Source organism: Anser anser (genome assembly GCF_964211835.1).
Source record: "Anser anser genome assembly, chromosome: 3".
NCBI lineage: Eukaryota > Metazoa > Chordata > Aves > Anseriformes > Anatidae > Anser > Anser anser.
In genome coordinates this window covers 17,275,027-17,298,372 of record NC_139722.1, presented here as the reverse complement: position 1 = coordinate 17,298,372, position 23,346 = coordinate 17,275,027, and the positions used below count along the sequence as shown (strand labels likewise).

Here is a 23,346-nt window from a genome sequence, read left to right as displayed (position 1 = left end):
GAATAGCAAGATACACACAAAAAGTAGATGTCTAAGGACTTCTAAAAAAGAGCTATAAATTAAACTGGGTGATGTGAGAAAATTTCTGGATAAATGCAGGGTTTAACATGTTGAATGGTGTTTTGTGTTTCAACATTATCTTCCCCATAGGTTGATAATGCTTGTTTACGTATCAGAGATTTTTTTAGTTACATGTGCCCTGAAAAGGGAGAATAATTTCATGGCTTTGCACGGTAGACCTCCACCCCCTCATTTATAATCACTGAGATGGAATGTGGTGATATTGACTTCAGTGATATTTGGATCAGGCCCTCAGCCTGTAATTGGACACGCTGATATCTTTGCTAAAAAAGTTCCTTAAGGCAAATGATGCACTTCAGAGGACATGACCTAAATATGGCTTATAGGGCTTTTAGGAAAGCAGAAGTTTGGATAAGAGAGCTTCTAAGACACATGCCTTTCTTCTTCCTGAACAATGTGAACATTTAATTTTTCCTGCACATCTCCTCCTCTTCTACTGCCTGTCAGATAAAAAAAGGCTCACAGATGGTTTTGTGGGGGAGATAAAAGACCCTTTTTAACCTCTACCCCACCCCCCAAATAACTGCATATCCACTGTGAATTTATCAGAAGCCTTATGTGAGTTTCAAAACTTTTGCCAAGTCCACATTTTCTGTTTTACCAAAAATCTAATTTCAGATTTCATTCTTTTAATTAACAGATCACAGATACTACTTTAATTAATTATGTTCTACCAAATTAAATCAGCTAGATGTGGGTGCTTGCTTTTCTGCTGAGCTCAGATGGAATTACACTATCAGCACAAATGTTCACTGATGGAGAGGACCTGTCCGATCTTATGATGTAGGGGATCATTCTTTTGAGCATTGTGTTGGGTTTAGCTGGCCAGATCTCTCCCAGGCTCCCATAAGGACAAGGAAACTTTCCTAATGAGTTTCACAGGTAAAAGTGCCTAATCCAGCTCTACTAATCTCAAAAAACTTTTGCCACTGATTTCAGTCAACGAAGGATCAAGCTCCCCCACAGCCCAACTTCCTATCTGTGCATGTTGTCCTTCAAGCAAACAGAACAAATGTCAGGTTCAAAATACTGAATATGCCCCCAAAATTTCAGCAACATACAGCATTACAATGTCACACTACATAAGGTACAGAGAGCTCATCCTTCCCTCGGGACTCTTGTCTGTGTATTTTTCTTGTGTATTTTTCTTGTATTACCCCAAAGCCAGGCTTATGTGTCCAATTTAATACACAGTAAGTCAGAAGCGTCTTTTTTCGTGACCTAATGAAAACATTAACATTTAATCTTGTCCTGTGCAATTGGTTTCACTCCCAACTGTCCAACTTTGAGAAAGGCTCCAGAATCTGAGACAAAGGGAATCCCAAACTAAGCAATGATGTCAACTGTAGAAATAATTCTTGGCCCACAGCAAATTAGTTGAAAAGCATGGAAGCACTTCAGTTCAGAAATGAAGTGCTGCATGGAGAACAAGAAAAGAACCATAGTATAGTAAAAGCAGTTTAGGTTGGAAGGGACTTCTCGAGGCCATCTAATCCAACATAGCAGGGCCAGCTAGAACAGACTGATCACAGATTCACAGATTCACAGATTTCTCTAGGTTGGAAGAGACCTCAAGATCATCGAGTCCAACCTCCGACCTAACACTAAGTACTCCACTAAACCATATCCCTAAGCTCTACATCTAAACGTCTTTTAAAGACCTCCAGGGATGGTGACTCCACCACCTCCCTGGGCAGCCCGTTCCAATGCTTAATAACCCTTTCGGTAAAGAAGTACTTCCTAACATCCAACCTAAAACTCCCCTGTCGCAACTTTAGCCCATTCCCCCTCGTCCTGTCACTAGGCACGTGGGAGAATAGACCAACCCCCACCTCTCTACAGCCTCCTTTCAGGTAACTGTAGAGAGCGATGAGGTCGCCCCTGAGCCTCCTCTTCAAACCTTGTCTAGGCCAGTTCTGAATCTCCGAGAAAGGAGATACAACAGCTTTTCCATGGAAAGTGAACTTTCTAGGACTGTATGGCTGTTCACTGAACCAAAGCGCAAGGACCTAGAAAGACCTAGGACACTGGTGATACCCTTGATCTCACCTTCTCCGTTTCCTGTAGCCCATCACAGTCTTTTATGTCATTTGATATTTGATCTTAAAGGTTCTAGTATGGTACCAGTTTTGTGCCATACTGCGTGCCAGAAAACGGCACTGTCTTATGCTTCTCTTGACTGCACTCATGGCAACTAGACCTGATGACCCAGATGGTCTCCCGCAGGTCTCTGTTCCTAAGATGAAACTGTAAATATTAACTGCACAAGTAAAGCACTACTTTCATGAATGACAGCTTGTTTTTCATAGTCTACAACAGCATATTTTTGCATGTGAAATTACCTGCTTGTGACAGCATAGGCATGTTTCACATGCATATTTTATGAGAGTTGCCTTTGAAAGATGGTCTTTGGATAACCCATACAGTCCTCCTGGAAATCCATATAAATGAATTCTGTTGCAAGGGTAAATATATTCAAATGAAACAAAGAGGTCCCACCCTTCCTACAAAATTTCAGCTTCACACATGTCAATCCAAAAGATGCATTTTGTGCATCTGCTTATTAGAGGGACCACAAAAAAAATTGAAGGAGTGGAACATGCCACCTGCCAGCTCATTTTCTATACAGACTTGCAAGAGATAGAACAGAAAAGACTGTCCAATCCTTCACCAGCAATTAAGATCTGAGAGGATTAGGCCGCACCTGCGCAAATTTGTTTCTATCCACAGTTCTGTTGTCTACTATAAATTATTTAGACTGCTAAGGAATTGAGAAACGGTGTGAAAGAGGAATGTGCAAGAAATCAGGAAGATAAATTAAGAAGAAGTTACAGAGTAAGCATAGTATTTGGCAAGACATACACCCTTTGTGCCTTAACCTACTTCCCAGGCCCCCATCTTAACGTGACTTTGCAAGCGCTGATGACTCTTGTTTTACTGTGGTCCATGTAGATAGTAAATGGGAATGGATGGGAGATGCTGCCAGGTGATGAAGGCACTCACTGGCAAGAGGAAAATGATAAAAGAAAACAAAGTGTTTATGTCCCTCAGCCCTACACTGAGATCCTTCATAGCTTCTGAATTTTGCATAAAAGGTTATGCTAGCCTTTCCAGGTACTCAGAATCTACTTGTCAAGTGACTAAAAGAAGTATAACATCACCAGAGATCTCCACAAAGAGTACTGTAGTGCGGATGCACACTATCTGATAAGTGTCACAACCCTCCAGTAACGCATGGAAAGTTTGAATGTGATTTCTTCATAAGAAAGATGGCCAGGAACAAGTCTCCCAAGCTTTCCACTCCCCAGTTCTGCACCTAAAAGATACCAATACCTAATTGAGAGATGTAAAGACAAACTACTGATCACAGTAATTACAAGTTCCCTTTTAATTTTGTTAAAGGGTAAAAAAATTTTGATCTGTATTCATTATCTGAAGAATAAAAAAAAAAAACTTTTCAGATTAAAGGTAAAAACTGTTAGTAACATTCCCCCCCATCTTTCACCACATTGTACATACCTTTCATACTCTGAACAAGTTTGCAGTGGCAGGCAAGCCTTGCCTTTCCCTGGCCAGGGAGCAGATGTTCAGTGTCACCTCCTCAGTTACCTTCTTGGGGTGCTCTACTATTTGCTGCTTCTCTCAGTAGAAGAGGAAGGGAAAATGTAGTGCAAAGGTAAGACTCCAATCAAAATCTGCTTTGCTCTCCAAACCAATTTCTTAGCATGTCTCCGCTGCAGCTAAGAGCTTTCTACAGTCTGAGATACAGCAGCAGGGAAAAGGTGCTCTCTTCACACAGGATGGCAACCTGCACTTGCACAAGCAAGATGAGTATCGTGAGTAGTCCCACTGACTCCTGAGAGAGAGCTCGGATGGCTGAGGATGTTAACTTTAAACAAATTGAGAGCATGAGTACAGTTTGCTGGTATAAGCAGGAATTGCAGAAGTATGAATTTGGAGGCGTAGTTCAAAATAGTAATCATAGTAGGTCAAAAGAGAAACTGTTCCTTATTTTGACATTAGTTCTACTCCACGTTTGTATTAATACATAGAAATTCACTGCTTACATTAACTCTGCATTTCAACAGCTAAGTATTGCAGTTTTCTCAGTCAAGTGGCTAACTATAGTGCAACGGAGTCACAGCCTTGATAAATATTTGTTAATACAAAGCAGAGTGTTACAGATGTCTGGATTAAATAATTAACCATAAAGGAGAAAGAGAGAACCTGAATGATGAGGAGTACAAACCTACATCAGAAAAACTTGTTCCATCTCTTCCCTGATTCTTCTGCCAAGATTTGTCTGTGAGGAAAGAAATGCCTTACAGTGCCTCAGATCAGTGTACCAGCTTTAAAACATTTTATCTACCACAATCACAATAGCAGCAGTGGACAGGGTTTCCAGAACCCCCTTGACCTCTGTGAATGACACTATTCAGTGTCATTCTACTATGTGAAATCCACTATTCTTATTGTGCCCAAACTGTTCGTGAGCATCCTGCTGATGGTTGTGCTTGAGAAGCTATGACTTAACCTCCTGAATGGCCCAATCCAGCATCCACCGAAATCAAAGAAATCTCTTTAGCCAGGGATGCTAACAGTGCTAAAGGAACAGAGAGGACAGAGAGACTGACTCCAACCACTCTGCAATAGTTCTGTGGCAATGCTATGTTAAACGTAGCATGCTTTGCCATTTTTAAGTACATTCATGATCTTGAGGACTGACCAAGCAGCATTTGTTCAGATACTTTACAGATGTTCATGGCATGCCTTCTCAGGAACAATGAGATCAAACTTCAGCTCATATTCAACACAGGAAGTATTTCATATAGCACAGGAATTTTTAAGCATGACTGTACTCTGCTACAGCTCCTTTCAATGCAGTTTTAACCTCAGATGAGCATTTAAATACAACAAGCAACAAGCAAATCCTGCGCTAATACTGGAATTCTGAAGAAAAATACCATAATTCTTCTGGAATGGAATTCTGATGAAGAATCATTTAGGTTGGAAAAGACCTCTGTGATCATCTAGTCCAACCTTTAACCTAGCACTGCCATGTCCATCATTAAGCCATGTCCCTAAGCTCTACATCTACATGTTTTTGGAAGACCTCTACGGATAGTGACTCAACTACTTCCCCAGGCATCCTGTTCCAATACTTCACCACCCTTTCATTGAATATATTTTTCCTAATAGCCAACCTAAACCTCCCCTGGCACAACTTAAGGCAATTTCCTCATCTAATCACTTGGTGCTTGGGAGAAGAGACTGATCCCCACCTCACTATAGAATCATAGAATCATTTAGCGTGGAAAAGTCTTCTAAGATCATCAAGTCCAACTGTTAACCTAGCACTGCCAAGTCTACTACTAAACTATGTCCCGGTGCATACTGCACAAGGGACTTGATATCATCTATAACAAAATGTCTGGTCAACATAAAATCATTATTTTGATATCTCCCATGAAAGAATATCCTACCGAAAGACCCCCATTGCTATCATTGTTAACAACATATACATGCAGGGGTGAATGCTGCCTTGATTTAAACCTGTGAGAATTCATGGGGCCTAATTCTGCTCTCAGTTCCAGTGGTGAATTTTGGGGCAGCTCCTCTGCATTCTTTAAGGTAATTAGAAAGTGCAATAAGGTCTCTCCTGAACCTCCTTTTCTCCAAGCTAAACAACTCCAGCTCCCTCAGCCACTCCTCATAAGACTTGTTCTCTAGACCCTTCACCTCCCTCAACCTGCTGGTAATACTTTGTATAATGCAGCCCAGGACACCATTACCCTCCTTTGCTGCAAGGGCATGTTACTGGCTCATGTTAAGCTTGGTGTCCATAGGGACCCCCAGGTCCTTTTCTGATGTTTTCCAGCTGGGTAGCCCCCAACATGTCCTGGTGCCTCGGGTTGTTCCTTCCCAGGTGCAGGTCTTTGTACTTCACCTTGTTGAATTTAATGAGTTTCTTGTCTGTCCATTTCTCCAGGTGGTGTCTTCAGCTGGAGATACCTCCACAAACAACTAAACTAGATTTTGATTCATTATGATTAAGGAAGCCATTAATTTATGTACAAATGTTTTATGTTTGGGAACTACAAACTCTTCTACAGAAAAAAAAAAAGTATATGTAAACAGGTAAATAGAGGACAGAGATCCAATTTTTCTTCTTCAAACACAGCCAAATAAAATTAGGAAACATTTACTGAATCTAAAATATATCAGCTTGCTAATGATATTCCAAATGTCACTAAATGAATTTACGTTAATACAAAGCAGAAATTGTAAATAAATACTGAAGGCCACATAAGATGTCACATCTGTGAGGGTGGTCAAACACAGGAACGGGCTTCCTAGAGAGGTGGCTGATGCCCCATACCTGTCAGCATTCAAGAGGCATTTGGGTAATGTCCTCATTAATTTGCTTTAATTTTTGGTTAGCCCTGAAGTGGTCAGGCAGCTGGATTAGATGATCTTTGAAGGTCCCTTCCAATTGAACTATTCTATTCTATCTTATTCTATCCTATCCTATCCAGCCTTCAATCCAACCACGAACAAAATAATCCCAAAAGCAGTTATCTACAATTTATGAAGTCTGACTTCTGGTGTTCCTCTCCTATATAGATTATCTACTTGTAACAGATAAACCTTTTAGCTCTCATTTCTTTGTCAGCATCTCTTTCAGACTTCCTATTTTCATTAACCTTGCAGCAACATCTTTGAAACCTGTTTTGCAGTCAAATACAATTCAGATTGAATAATAAATTTAAATGTTATTGTATGATACATAGTCACACTTAAAACACATTAACAAGCACAAGGTAAAGAAGCAAAGCTGCTCTGAGTGCCATTTCCTTAAACCTATAGCCAGAGAAATTGTATATATAAGATTTTCCCAATAGGTACAAAAGCGGTAAAGCAAAAACTCTTGCTTACTAATTCAAGCTGACACCACAAAAACTAGTTCTCTCTGTAATCTGTTGCAGCAACGATGTAAGCCAAGTAACACTAAACATGCTTTAGCTGTAAGCAGTTGTGTTTCATAGCACTACAGCTAACTTAGGGAAATCCAACATATTGATTTAATCATGCTAATAAAGCATCTGGGCAATGCTGACATAGATATAAGCCTTGTTCAGGGCTAAGGTTTACTTAAAATGGCTGAAGATAGAGCTTTTCCTGATTAGTGATTTTTAGGAAAAGCAAAAATATCTGTGGCAATAGCTAACATTCGTTCCCCGTCTGCTCAGTCAGAATACAAATGAGCTGACCTACAAGGCAAGAAAGATATGCATGTTTATCCAGACTCCTGCCTGTAAAGGTATTAGATGAAAGATGTCTCATATTTAAATGATGGTGTGCTGCAGGACTTCCAACTTATGGTATTTGTTAGGAGCAATTAATTCTAGGATCATCTGCTTCCTGACAGTCTCTGGCAGTTTGTTATGAATTTTTGGTATTAATATATATTTTAAAGGTTGAAAAGTCATGCAATAGGTGCACATATGATAAATGTGTGGATATATATTTAAAAATAAAAATTAAAAAAAAAAAAGAGAGTGGAAAATAATAGCAAAGTAAGGATGGTAAGGATGTAACAAAGGGAAAAAAAAAAGGCAGAACAAAGGAAACCGCCTTTTTTGCTTTTGTGTTCTCTACTTCTGCCATCTTTATTTATTTCTATTTAGTTTTCCAGGCCTGGTTCATGAGTTGCTAGGAAGAAAGCATATCACTAATTTGTATGTTTATAAAGACTTAGAAAGGATGAAGATTTGGATTCCAGAAAGACAAATCGCACACAATTATTTGGAAGGAACGATTGCATGTTTATAGAGATACGTCTAAAACATAACCAGCTTGTAAAAATAGACTTAATTAAAGAGCATTCCTATGCTTTAATGTCTTACTCAATTTATGTATGTTACTTAATTATTCTACATAAATTGCATTTTGTATCTGTTTCTCGAAACCTTATATTATGCACTGGACAACAATTGTGTGTCACTACTCACAATGAATTTAAAAATAAAAATTACTTAGTGAAAGGAAAACAGATTTTTCTCTCTAGTTTGCTATGCCTTCTTGTGATATAGCTTCAGTTGGAAAAAAAAATCAGACCAAATTTGAAGAAACAAGACTGCAAACTAGGCTAAGATTTCTCTTCATGTGTGTGTGGTTGAGGGAACTCGTAAGTAGGGTAAGGCTCAGCTTTGGTTTTATAGTGATGGGATTTGCAAGTCTGTTTAATAGAGGAAGCTAAAAGCACCCCTGTATGGATTTAAATGGCACTCATCTGTTCTACAGAAATACACCTTTCTTACTACTGTGATTTTGATCACCTGCTGTTCTCCAATTAAACTATGAACAAGTAAAAGGAACACAATATATTTGCATGTGAAATGCAGCATAGTAACAAACAGCTTTTTTAGGAAAAGATCAATTTGGGAAGAACAATGTGTGCCTGTAGTGTATGGCAAAAAAATCCTTTATTCTTCCAAATTGAGAAAACAAACTGTTGGGATATCTGTTTTCTTAATTAATGGATTATAGGATGATTTACACCCACCTGGGACTTTGAGTGACATAGTGAGTGGAAGGTAGAGTATCTGTAGTAGAAATGGCTTAAAAAGCTGTTGATATGAGAAAATTATAAGGCATAAGGCCGAGTATATAACCTATGCGTGTGGAACAAGAAATGCCACTTCATGTGTGTGTCTCAGTCCTCACATCTGTTAAATAAGGATTTTCTTTGTTTTGCAAGCTACTTTGGTCTAGAAGTGCAGGAAGCTCTTACTGCTTTCTTTCCATGGTTTATGGAGAAGTTGCACTGTTCTTAACATGCACCTCTTTTGTTTCACAAGTTCAACATTTAACATGCATTTACAACTCAGAAAGCTAGAAAGAGGTGCATGGAAATACCATCCTCATTTTTTCCCCCTCGCTTACAGGGAAGTAAGCTGCAAGGAAGCAAGGCAATTCTCAGCAGCCATCTCACGTAGCAGCTGGACAGTCAAAAATGGCAGCCAGGTCCCCTGGCATCCAATAAATGCCCTGATCCATTAAATCTTATCTCTGTCATGTAATTGTAACATAGCTCTAACACAAATTAATGCACAGAAGGGGATTCAGTCTCATCGCAGTCCTGTTTTCGTTCAGATAAAATAATTATCTGCGCTTTCAGTGCTGCAGTTCACAGAGAAGAAAGAAAGAAGGAAGGAAAACTTAGAGTCATAGAATATCCCGAGTTGGAAGGGAACCATAAGGATCGTCGAGTCCAACTCCTGGCACCACACAGGTCTACCCAAAAAACTTTGAAAAGCCACAATATTTGCAAAAAAAAAAAAAAAAATTAAGGAGCACAGGAAAGAAAGTACCCAAAAAGCTATGAGATAAAACCTTCAGGGTAAGTAGTAAGCCAGGGGCTCCCTGAAGAAGCTGGGCAGGGCCTAGCAGCTGAGACCCTTCACACCACCCCAGCCAGGAGCAGGGCAGCCAAGGGCATCTCCCCTGGGACAGCGACAGGCCAAGGCCAGGCCAAAATGTGGGCCTGCAAGTGGGCCTGGTTCAGTGGGGGCCATGTCCAGGCAAGGCAGGGCTGTGGGGAGTTGGAGACTAGCCCTGCTGCAGCCTTATCGGGCCAGGGGCTGACAGCTCCAGGGGCCGACAAAGGGTCCTGGGCAGGGTGGGGGGTACCTGGGGTGGGGGCTGGTCACAGGTATTACAGCCTAGCGCTGCCGTCAGGACCCTGATAGAAATATCAATGTGAGGTGGTTTCCTGTGAACCCAGCACTGACAAAATGCTGTGCTGAAATGCAAAGGTGAGTTCTTCCATATCTGCCACGTTTATTAGATGCAATACATTAGTCTCATTTGTATTTTAAACCCCTTATTCTAGAATTTCTGAGTGCAATTTGCTATTATATTTGCTGTTCACGAATGAGATAATACAGGTTTCTGTTGCCTTTTCCCCTAGGATTGAGATTTTATTAGAACCTTAAACTTGCCTCTCCAAAGATTAGAAAGGCAGGTTAAAATATACAGCCATTTCAGACATTTTATGAAATCATACAGCCTACAAAATCACTAATTTTTCAGGCTCAAGGCATTTCCCTTGCCAGCTGGTCTGCAAATTCAGTGCTGGATTCAGAGGGTAATAACACTGAATGCCAGCAGTGCTGGAATGACTTCTATGAAAATGGAAGTAAAGCTGGAAAATTTCAGCCCTGAGAAGCAATCCAGTAATGACCACTAATGTCTTAGGGCACAGTGAAAAGGAAGAAATACCAGGCTGGATCAGTGCTTACAGGTTTTACTTCCATAAGCCCCAGAGCACAGGGTTTAGATGCAAGCTTTTAGGGTCAAGCAGGGGCTGAGACCCTTCTCTGCACCTGAGCCACACAACCACCGTGGTTCATCTAGCATGGGCTGACCTTCAACAGGTGCTTTTAAACAGGTGTCCTGGATTTGGTGTGGGTATCCCAGCACAAGTACAAGCAACAACCTTGTGCATGAACAAGAGCAGACTCTACTAAATGAGAGAAGGAGGCTGATGGATGTCTAATTCTACAGTCCCTCAACTACCTTCTTGCAGCAGATCTCTGCTACTAAAATGTGTATTTTTTTGCATACTACCTCAATGAACAACAGCAAAAAGTCAAGTAAGTGCTGACCAGATCTCAGCAATGTATCTCTTGCAAGAAAACGTTTGAACGCTCAACAACTGCAGAAAATGTAATTTCCTTGTGTAATCTAGCAGTTTACATTCTCGCCCATTGAAATCGATGAGAATTTTATCATTGATTTCAAAAGAAGAGTTTTGTCAGAATTAGCACTTTTGGAGAGTGCAGTAATATCATTATGTTTCTAATCACAGGGACAACATTTTGTTCTGAAATAATAGTTTCAGTTACATCTGGTTAAAAATCCTCCAATAGGTAATTGCTCATCAACAAATTACAGATTTTTCAGAAGTCAAATGTTATTTTTACATGCCAATTCTGACAAATATCATTCTGAAAGCAAAATTGGCATTTTTGAATAAGAAAATTCCATTTTTACTTCCAGATTATTATTTTTTTAAGTAAGCTGGTCAATTATGGATGACATATTCAGCATTTCATTACCAGAGAAATTTCAGAGATTTTTTCTGTATTCTTTTCATTAATTTTCAGAAGAAAGAAAAATACGGATCCAAATAATTTTACGATTTTTTTTTTATTATTATTATTTCTACCTAACCAGTGATTCAAGTAATTTTAGTTGCTCTCGCTGAAAGTAGAGCATCAGCCAGCATCAGAATTACCTTCAGTGGACTGAAAGCACGTGGTAGCCTTCTGTATGATTCCATGTAGCATTATATAAAAAAGCCACACTTCAGACAGCTGAAACCACACCGTCTCATGCTTGTGCTGTTATAGTACCTGTGCTGGCTTCTCTCTTTATTCTTATTTATAACCTCCATAATATTGCTGGATTCCCAGAGCAGCCAGAATAGTGTCATTTTGTGGTGAAATGTGGTTTAAGCTGCATACCAGAGATGAAAAACTTACATCCACCATAAATATATTGCAAACCTTCCCCCTGTAAATCTGCATTTCTGATTTTGTTCTGTTGAAAAATGCATGGTGTTTGCAGCAGTTACCTGACAACTGAATCTGTTTGGCTCCAGTGTGGTTAGTTTTATTTCAGGATCCTAAACCTAGTTACATATTTTTTTGCTCATTGTTATGTTTGGAACGGTTCACTTCTCAGTCAGCTATTAGTATCCTAGTGTATACAAGCATAAAATAAAGTGTTTTCAGCTTGTTATGTTTTCAGTCCTAGATGAGTTTCTTCTTTTTGAAGGTTAAAATTGATCATTTGAAGGAAACAGTTGTGTGTTTTGTCAGAGAAAAAAAAAAAAGTAGGCTATAACTTTGAGAAAACATTCAGGTGTTGTTACTACCTGCAAATATATGCATTTCTAGATGAGAGAATAAGTAATGAGTGAAGACTCTGGTAGGAATAATAGACATACTATTCAAAGATTTAAGTAGAATAAATTAAATAGATAAGTAATGCAGTATTCCACTTATTATCTTAAGCGATGCTTGTACATCGGCGTATGATTTATCCATCTGTAAAAATACATATTAGCTGACAAGTTAGCAATTCCATTTTTAAGAGGCATTCAGTCAAGTCATTCTATACAAACTCCAAATTGGTTATTTGCAAACATAACTCAGAGAAATAACCTGAATTACATATATGGTTTTCATCTCTCTAGAAAGATCTGGTAATTCAGCTCCACAGCCAAGCCATGGAGGCTTCCAGAAACAACCAAGAACTTGATTTATAACCAGGTATGCCTCATACAGACAGCTTTGTTGCCATTGCAGTCTCCAGCTAGTACAGTCCATATCTGTGTCTTGGAATAAGAGGACCTTTTATTTTCTGTCTTTGTCATTGCCATCAGACTCTCTGACATTGATATGGTGCCTACAGTGCCAAAACAGATCACTTAGCATCAGGCTACAAGCCATTTTGGTTGTGAAAGTATTCCCTCTCCTTTTCAACCTTCTTACTCCTGCTCCATAAACCCAATGATGCCATGTTTCAAGATCCTTCTCACTGAACAGGGAATTTAAATTCCCTGAGGACCCTAGGCACCCACTCTCCCAACTAGGCCTCTAGCAAAAAATGTGCAGTACCATCACAATTTGCTGAGTGAAGTGGTTTGTATAATGCAGGCGAATGTTGCCCCAAACTCTTTATTCTCTACGGCCTTTGATAGTTTTGCCAATTTAAAATAAACTTTACCAGCCAGAGGAACAGCTTTGTTTTTCAGAAACAAACAGAAAGGGCACACTTTTAATTATAGGATTGCTTGGTTGTTACATATCTCAGTCTTCTTTAAAAATAAATAAATAGAGAACCAGAAATAATGGCTAATCTAATAAAACAATTCTTTGGCTGGCAGAGTTTATGGGAAGTTTGTCTGTAGGTGTCCACATCAAACAATACCTGTTTTCTCTTTACTCTTTATTCAGTGATACATCCAATCCCTGTAACTTACCTCTGTCCATGCACACAAGCCCTTTGCTTACTGAATGCTTTTACTAACATGAATACATGAACGAAATATGTTCTGCCTGACACCTGCACATGGCCAAGGCATAAATACAATAATAAAAAAGTAAATTTATTTACTTTGAGTCTTTAAAAGTTTTTGTTTGTTTGTTTTTAAAAAGGAAAAAAGCTTGATTTTCATTCAATTTTCCCACGTATTATTTGCACTACAAGTAAAATTTCTCACTGGAGATTTGAAGAGTGAAAAATGATACCGCGCTCAGTTTGTTCATTTCTGCCAATGTTTCTTCTAGCTATGACATTGTTATTGTACACTGCTTCAACACAAATATACTACCAAAAATAATGCCAGATACCAAAATATGCTAACATAAGAAGAAAAGAATGATCATTTCAGCTTAGACAGCAGGTCCATTTAGCACAATAATTTGTCACCATCATCAGCCTATAGAGCCTGAGAAAGAACCGATGAGGGTAAACGCGAGCTGGTGCAGTCTCACCTTACTTTTGCACCTTCCAGCAATAAGGCATTCAAAGACTTAAAGTAGGAATAAACACCTTTTGTGTTTAAGTGTTCTGCTAAGCATTTCTTTCATGAATTTGTCTAACTGCTTTTTTGAACCCAGGCACTAAATATTTTACGTCCATTTATTATATGTTTCAAAGGCTTTCAGAGCAACAGAATTAATGCAACTTACACAGTGCTGTTTTTAATCAAGCCTAGAAGCTGATACTAACTTGGGAGGAGCTGTTGACTCCCCAGAGAGTAAAGAGGTATTGCAGGGAGCTCTTGATAGATTAGAGGGCTGCACAATTACCAGCCATATGAAATTTAAGAATAGCAAATGACAGATTCTGCACCAGGGGCAGGGCAACTCTGGATATATGTACACAATGGGGAACAAGAGGCCAGAGAGCAGCCCCAAGGAAAGAGACCTGGGTGTTCTGCTTGAAGGCAATTCAAATTTGAGTCAACAGTGTGCCCTGGCAGCCAAAAGGGCCAACTGTGTCCTGGGGTGCATCAGGCACAGCACTGCTAGCCAGTCAAGGGAAAGGCTTGTCCTGCTCTGTGCTGCTGCTGCCTCACCTCAAGCAGTGTGCAGTTTTAGGTGCCACAATGTAAGAAGGACATAAAACCATTACAGTGTCCAAAGGAGGGCTACAAAGATGGTGAGGAGTCTGGAGGGGAAGGTGTATGAGGAATGGCTGAGGCCACTTGATTTGTTCAGCCTAGAGAAGAGGAGAGAGGCCTGCAGCTCCCCCACGAGGGGAGCGGAGGGGCAGGCGCTGAGCTCTGCTCTCTGGGGACAGCGACAGGACCCAAGGGAATGGCATGGAGCTGGGACAGGGGAGGGTCAGGCTGGATATCTGGAAAAGGTTCTTCACTGAGAGTGTGGTCAGGAACCAAAACAGGCTCCCCAGGGAGGTGGACATGGCTCCAAGCCTGCCAGATTTCAAGAGTGGTTGGACAACACTCTCAGTCAGACATATCGTTTAATTTTTGGGTAGTCCTGTGTGGAGCCAGAATTTGGACTTGATGGTCCTTGTAGCCCCTTCCAGCTCAGAATATTCTGTTTTCTGTGGTCAAATTTTATACTCTGTATAAAAAGCATAGTAATTATAGAATAGTATGTGTGTATATATATATGCACATGCACACACACTACATATTGACACAAGACAACTCACCAGAACTCAGCTCCCTGCTCTGGATCACATCCACACATAGCTTAGCTCCTGTTTGTGCACCATCCAGAGGACTGCCTCACAGGCAGTCATTGAGAAACAGGTCCAAATCTGAGTCAAGCTCCCCCTCAAAGTTCATCACACCCACTTTTCTAGGCTGGCATGGTGTCACATTGGATCAGTTCCGCAAAAAATACCAGCAGCTGGGTTTCGATCATGATCTTTCACCACTACAACACATACTACTTCTGCCACTGGACTTAACACAGCAGTAAGAAATCAAGTCAACAGAAATGATACATGTACACACAGGCATATATCTAGATACCCTAAGGACAGCATTAATATATGGGCTCAGTGCATGGACAAGTAATAAGCAGTATTTCTGTTAGCTGACATGATTATAGCTTACTTTTGTAAAAAAAATAGAAAAAAATTATATATATATATTATTTTTTTTTCTGCTGAGCATCAAAAACAAGCAGACATGTGGGGTTTTCCTGATTTTCTTTTCCTTAAAACCATAGACATTCAAGACCTGAAATATTTTGAGTAGAAAGGAAGGTCTCAAATCAGCATAGACAGTTGTGAAATGTTTGTCTACTTTATCTCACAGGATAGGCTTTCTCTGTATTCAGGGGTCCCAGACGATTTTTGACATTTCCAGTGACTTCCTGCTTATTACTGAGACACAGTGTTTTCATGCTTTTCAGGAAATTATGGAACTGAAGAGCTCTCACAGGCAACCACTTGGATTCATTTGGGGAGAAGAAAAAAAAAAAAAAAAGGCAGGCCAAAAAAGCAAGATCCACAAAATATACTGGAGAAAAGATAGAAATCATCTTAAGTTTTCATTTAAAAAAATAAGTATTGCATATTTTTAAAGCATCCACTAATTTTACAACACTTAGCCCCATGTACAATAGCCCCAACAATATTGTTGCCTGTTATCGTAGTATAATACTGTATTTTTAAGGATGATAATGGACACACTATAATTATCAACACAATTCCACTCACAGCAAGGCCAGCATTTTCCCCTTCCTTTAACAAGCAGCTCCTCATCCTCCTTTCAAACAGTACAACTCTTTACTGTAGGCTCCTAGACATGAGGGACCACACATAAAGGATTCATCAGGAAGCTTGCCAAAGTATTGTAATGGGAGGTAAAAGCCTAATTACCTCACAGGTGAATGCCTCCAGTAAGGATCTAAGCTACAATGTCTTTAAAAGAACTCAATCAGTTGTTTTAATGCCATTATGTTTCAAATTTTAAGTGCAGACACTTAAGGAAAAGAATTCCCCAGTTCAGGTCTATCAAGTAGCTCTTTATGTTTGAATGACTGACACCTGTTAACTTAATTAGGTAATTAGTTTACTTTGAATTATTAAGGGAAAGATCCGAAATGATAAAACTATAATAGAGCTGGAGGGCTGTATTATTTTTTTCTTTCATTTCTGGTTTAGCTGAAAAGATAAAGAACAAATGCACAGAAACATATGGTTCTAACCTCCTTGAAGATAGGCCTATCGGGTATTTTTCCAGGTCTGTGAAGTCAGCTCCAGAGTGAAGTTATCCATTTTCAAACATTTTCTTTCCCTGTTTAACATTTTGAGTTTTCACAGACTTCTTACTTTTGTTGGTTTTGATAAAAAAACAGTTATTGATTTATTAAGGCATTTTAAGAAAAGACCATTCTATTGGTATTTTCAGTTCAGCCAAAACTGGGATAATACTGCAATTCTCATAAGCAGAAAACCTATTCTCATGAGATTTTCTAACTCATTTTCATAACAAAGAAGCTACTTAAAAACTTTTTTTTTTTTTTTGTGGTGTCTGAATCAAACCTTTTGAGATTCACCCTCTTGTAGAGACCTTTTGCTTTTTACAAGTTCCCACTGATATGCATAGCGAAGATGGTCTCTGTGCACTGAGAGCAGCTTGCAATACAATGGGTTTTGAGAGCTGGTAGCTTCCCAAGCTTTGAAGCACCTGGCATAATAATGGCTGTGCTGATGGATGACCTGATGTGTTATACAGAGTACAGCCTATCAGCATCATACTGATGGATTCTTTCCCATACCTAAAGGGAGAAGATTTTGAAAGGGAGACCTATTTCAACATTAAGGGAAAAACAACAGGGTTGGAGAGCTGTGGTGGAGTGATGTATTGCTATACTATAGCTTCTACTTCTGCATATAGCTATTAGAGTTTGAATGTTTCCTTTTCTCAAATAAGCATTTTCAAAGGTTGCTAAGATGGAAGGCGGGAAGACTGACACTGTACTAGGTGGTCTTAGGGGCACAATTATATTGAGCAGAATAATAAGTTAGGTGAGTTGCTCTGTTGCAACTCTTCAGTGTTTGTGCAAGATGAAGCAAACATGCTGTAAGGGATACATCAACATCACTTTCACTTTGGAAAATTAGGAATACAAACCACAGAATTCCTTATGAAACATGACTACCAGTAGCATAGTGTACATGAAGCAGCAGTGATGTTATTTCTCAGTAAGCTACATTTATGATGTAAATTGCAAAAACTTCGGATAACATTTCTGAGAACCCTGATACCATTGCTAATGAGGCCTCTTAAGAAAAAGTAAGTACAGAAATCCTTGCAGGTGGTGGATGTCATATTCACTAACTACAGGTATCAGGTATCACAGGGCACTTTTCTACATGAGCAGGTTGCAACCAGCTCACTCAGAGCGGAGTAAAGATGACTTGACATTTCTGTTCTGGTCACAAATCTGGTCACACAGAAGTAGCACAGCCTAGTGCCCAGGTAGTAAGCATTGTTAAAAGCAGGTTTTACTAGTTTGGACATTAACTGCATTTACAAATTATAGGCAAAGCTGAAAGCATGGGCAGAATGTGTCTGTCTGTTTTCATCAATGTAAACATATATAAGTGTCTGTGCATCATTTTCTCTGCTTTTTGTTGCACTACCTTACATGAACTGAAATGCAAAGTGCCATTATTTCTTGTACTGCAAAAAGTAATTGTATTTCTCCATCTCTCAGATATACTGAAAACCTTGATCAGTGCTAATCACACAGGCAGGGGGGTTCATTCAAAAGGTGCAATGTTTTGTTTGTTCTCAGAATGAGGCAGCACTGAAATTGCTCTGTATCAGCTTTTACACAAAACTTAAATGATCATGAAAATTCTGATTCTGTAATTACTAGTGAGGGAACAAAGGCCTAGACAACACGAGCTCTTTTGGAAAGGAAGAAGGAAGGTTTGGGAGATCCCTAGCCACAGGAGTTTTGAGAGGATCATGCAGTAGGTAGATAATTACATTCATGGGAAACACCTCACTCCTTCTGGTTTCTTAAGTAATTCAGTCATCTAATTAGAACCAACCACAGAGCGCTGATAACAAAGGGGAGCCCATATGATATATGACAGTTATTTAACTTGCCTTGGAGTCAGACAAGAAACATTACGTCTCTGGCTTCAGGCAACTGAAACAAGAAAACCACGATTAGAGAGCTGTGTAAGAAAAAAAAAGTCGTGTGTGGCAAGGGAAAGGATTCTTTGGTACTATTGTGATAGACACAGGTGACACCAAGTATGTCAATGTCTTAAAAAATCATTGTCATTTATATACGCTTCCCCCTAATTTGCACTTCAGAGACTTACTGAGGACAAAAGAAGCTGTGAGTATGACTTGCTGTGTAAAGCACTATATTTTTGTATGGCAAGTCTGAAGGGGAAAGATCTTTTCTGCCTAGGCTTAAAATAGTAATGACCATCTTCTCAGACTAGGAGTCTGACAAAAAGAAAAAAAGAAAGGAAAAAGAAAAAAAAAGAATGAGTGAGCTGCCTTTTAAAATCAATAAAGAATAATATAGAAAGAACTTTATTTGCACGGTGTGCAGTTCTATAGGGACGCATGGGATCATATACAAGTGGCTGTAAGTGCAGCATTTTCCTCCTGCACAGATTCAGGGCCTGTTAGCCTGTCCATCTGCCCTTTTACGAGAGAAATACTCTGTTAGTATTTAAATGAAGGTCAGGAAGAGACAAGTAAAGAAACAGATGCAGCGTTAAGGCATGGTGTATCAATGAAGGTACAGCCTTGTTTTCATTTATGCCAGCTGCATAATGGCCAGAGAACTGAAAATGCATCCAGAGGTTGACATGACAGAAGGACAACATGGACTGGACATACCAGCTACAACTTTGGAGGCAAGAGGCAGAACATTACACAGGCATTATGCTCACTATAGTATTTTTCACATGGAATCCTCCATTAGCTACTATATGGGCTTTAAGGTCACATTGCACTACCAGTGTTGGATATTGCAGTGACAGCAGGTGATGAGTCTGAAACCTTTGCTGGGAGCAAAAGAAGCTATGTAAAAGACTCACCATATAAAATGTGATGGTTTTTATATGGCAAGTTTCAATTTGGTGTCAATATTTAACACCATTACATCTCATATTGAGAATGTGAGAGCGTGGCACATAGTCATGTTCAAGAGATAAATGTTTATCAGCCATGGCTAACTGCAGCATGTAAATTAGCATGAGGTTTTGTCTTGCTTACTCACAGTGCATAAGCTCTCCTGTAGTTCCACTGAAATGAACAGGAGCAGTTGAGAGCGAGTTACCACCAAGAATGGGTGAGTAAATTAGAATCTAGTTTTTAATCATTTAAAACTCCAGATTTTGTGCTCTCTAGCCAATCAATAGATCAGCCATTTTTTCACTGTTTTCCTGACCCATATGTTCTCAGTGAAAATTTTTCCCATCTCCTTATTTCTTTTTTGTTCCCTTGTATTTGGTAGAGCTTTCTAAAACTGCAGCTGTCAAACCAGTTCATCGGAATGAGGCATGGAACAATGAAAAGCTTCAAAGCCCAGGGAGCTTGGTGACAAACAGTGCTTTGGTGAAAGCCTTCCACTTTTTCACAGCCTTCATGGCCAGAAAGACTTTTGACCTCAGAAGCTCTCTCAAAAGGAACATTTATCCAGAGAATGAATGCAGGGGAAAGTTATCTGAGCCACTCAGCAAGTGATCCATCACCTGGGACCATTTCTCTCACATTCACTGTGGAGCTTCAGGAGAACTTTTCAGTGGAAACCTTCTGCCACCATTAATCAGAATCAATCATTTCATTAATGAACATACAGATTTTAGTAGATGTTTTATTTTTACAGTAATCCAGGTATTTAATTAGTTTTGCTTTAAGCTTCACTTTAGGATGTTAAGGGATAGATCTGAAAAGCAGCTGAGAAGCACTAATCAAATCCAGAGTTGCGGGGAATATATGCTTGCATATTTGATGCATGTTTCACCAAAATAAATGGTGGCTTTTCAGAAAGTCTCCAAAACAGTGGGCTTCAGTTACATCTGTCTGTGACATTTGCCACATTCTGCTTTTGAGTTGTCTTCTGTTTGTTCCAATTAGATATATCTATACTGACCCTGCAAAATAGATGTGACAAGGATCATCTTATGACCTTGAGGCCAAAGGGCACACACAGGTGCCATCTACATCACATTGTGCTTAGTCCAGAGGCTTCTTGAAAGTCAAGGTGGTTTTAGGACACAGTTACTGCATGTTGTACATGCCTGTGTTTAAGGGTCTGAAACAATGCAAGGAGCCTAAAACTAAGGAAAAGTAAAAGGTCAGGATATATTGCAATAAGGCAAAGAGTTTGAACACATACAGCCTGCAAAGATATTGATGGAGGGATGTATAGAATGGAGGGACACAAGCATCCATGACTGCCCGGAGAAGCTGCGGATGCCCCATCCCTGGAAGTGTTCAAGGCCAGGTTGGATGGGGCTTTGAGCAACCTGGTCTGGTGGGAGGTGTCCCTGCCCATGGCAGGGCGGTTGGAACTAGGTGATCTTTAAGGTCCCTTCCAACCCAAACTATTCTGTGATTCTATAATTCTTGCATGTGATATGATGTTTTCCATCTTCAGATTTCTAGTCACAGTAGTGCAGTCTAAGCTATTTTTCTGTCCTTTAAAAATATGAGTATTTCCACCAGCATTCCAGCTGTGCTATTCATACCATTCAGTGTCCATGATAGTTGTACAGTCTTGGGCCTTTTACCTTCGGAGGGATAATCTGTGAGGCACAGCTAGACAATTCTAGGTGCCTTACACACATGAAATTTTATGTAATGTAAATCACTTTGTCATGAAAAAGGTAACAACACTAACACAGTAATGTGGGATCCAAATCTCCTAATGTGCATTACACAGACCAGCAATAAAAAAATAAATAAATAAAATACCAGTTTTGGCCTCTAGAATAGTCTCATCTTCTAGCTTTGCATTTTCCTGAACTCACAGAAATAGCACAAGCTCAATATTTGCTTAGTTAGTGTATACATGTGTACATATGGACCAAAATAGAAGCACAGAAAAAGAAATAGCAGATTACTTTGCTAATGCCTGTATGTATTAAGAAACCAGTTTTAGGAACAAAGCTAGTGTATATTTTACTGATATCAAAGGTCACATTTTCTTTAGCTAGTGATTAGTGTATTACTTAAAATATTCCCTCGGAAAGTTCATTCTCAGGATTTTTTGAGCCCAGTGAATGTCAAGCGTCATTGGAGAAACATATTACCTGACACTAATAGGGTTTTAAAAAGAAGCAGACAGTGTTACTAATATCCCTATTCTGGTCCCATAGATAAGGAGCCTTTTTAATGCTTTGCTTTGTAGTAAGTGAAATTTCTCATCCTTATTTCAGATAAAATGTCAGTGGTTACTGAAAGCACATCCGAGCCTTCAGTTTAACAATTTATTAATGGAGTGGGGTGCACTACACACTTTCCAGTATCCCTTTTATTTATTCTAAATTTTAGCCAACAGCTATGATACCTGTTACATTCCTTGCTGACTCAATGGTCTATATACCAAATACGTTGCTTCACAGTAAAGCTGGAAACAAGTACTGAAATAATACAGAACTTATTTCTTGCCATGACCAGTCTCTGCTTAAGCTAATTAAACACACAGTTCCCAGATCTGAAAACGTGAATCTAACTTCATGGGTACATTCAGTGTACCACATGGCGAAGTGCTCTTGTATGCTATATCTGCCATATCACCTTTTGTTTGAAACAGTCAAAAAAAAAAAAGAAAAAAAAAAAAAAAGAGCATATAAACCACGAACCATAATCATAAGATCTGAAAGATCCAACGACATTCTTCTGCATGGTTAAATACCAGCATAGATCACCAGAGACTTTTTTGGTATTTTTAGGTTTAGGGTGTTTTTTTGTGTGTGTGTTTGTTGTTGTTTTTGGTGGTGGTGGTGGTGGTTGGTTGGTTGGTCGGTTGGTTTGGTTTGGTTTGGTTTGTCGGCATTATTCTGTCCTATAGGCTTTCACTAATGAATTGTCAAATTCTACTCAATTAGTTTAAAATTCAAGAATATCCCTGTCAATATCCTCTTGTTGACATGCAGAAATCTCTACCTGTGTGGCAATGATTCAGAAAAAAGCTAAGACAGCATAATATTTGAATTGACACAGCGTGTAAGATTATCACAGAATCACAGAATGGTTAAAGTGGGATGGGACCATTGGAGGCCATCTGGTCCAACCCCTTGCTCAAGCAGGGCCACCCAGCAGAGCAGGTTGCCCAGGACCATGTCAAGGCAGCTTTTGAAGATCTCCAAGGAGGGAGACTCTATCACCTCTCTGGGCAACCTGTGCTAGTGCTGCATCACACACATGGCACAGAAGTGCTTCCTGACGTTCAGACAGAACCTCCTCCCATGTTCCAGCTTGTGTCCATTGCCTCTTGTCCTGGCACTGGACACCACTGAAAAGAGCCTGGTTCTGTCCTCTTTGCAACCTCCCTTCAGGTATTTATAGACATTGATAAGATCCCCACAGAGCCTCCTCATCTCCAGGCAGAACAGTTCCAGCTCTCTCAGCTTCTCCTCATAGGAGAGATGTTCCAAGTCCCTTGATCATCTTGATAGCCCTTTGTTGGACTTTCTCTAATACATCCAGGTCCGTCTTGTACTGGGGTGTCCAGAACTGGACTCAGTACACCAGCTGCAGCCTCTACAATGCTGAGTAGAACAGAAGGATCACCTCTCTTGACCAGCTGGTGATACTTTGCCTAATGCAGCCAGAACTGTTAGCCTTCTTAGCAGCAACGGGATGTTGCTGACTTGTGTTCAACTTGGTGTGTACAAGGTACTCATAGGTGCTTTTCTGACAAGCTGCTTTCTAGCTGGATGGCCATCTGTATGTCCTGGTGCCTGGGATTGGTCCTCCCCAGGTGCAGGACGCTGCACTTCTCCTTGTTGAACTTCATGAGGTTTTTGTAAGTCCACCTGTCAAAGTCTCTCTGGATGGCTGCATGGCCCTCTGGTGCACCAGCCAGTCCCCCTAGTTTTGTGTCATGCCCTCTACACCTGCAGTATATCCAAGCTGGTTTTCTTCCACCCTGGTCATGTCTGATAACATCCAGGACAGCATTCAGCTAGCTGGACTAGCACTGAAGGCAAAGCTCTATA

The 23,346-nt window shown here is 39.8% G+C and overlaps 1 protein-coding gene and 1 long non-coding RNA gene across 2 annotated transcripts in view; one reads left to right on the top strand and one right to left on the bottom strand.

Annotated features, from left to right (window-relative positions):
- The window catches only part of LOC310896234 (uncharacterized protein), a 193,822-nt gene that overhangs the window by 24,999 nt on the left and 145,477 nt on the right, over positions 1–23,346 (bottom strand). The gene's annotated exons all lie outside the window — the stretch shown is intronic.
- LOC310896422 lies at positions 10,572–22,929 on the top strand. The gene is made up of 5 exons (XR_014581470.1): positions 10,572–10,739; positions 12,347–12,422; positions 15,549–18,500; positions 19,400–19,469; positions 19,635–22,929. It is a non-coding gene; the product is annotated as an uncharacterized lncRNA (long non-coding RNA).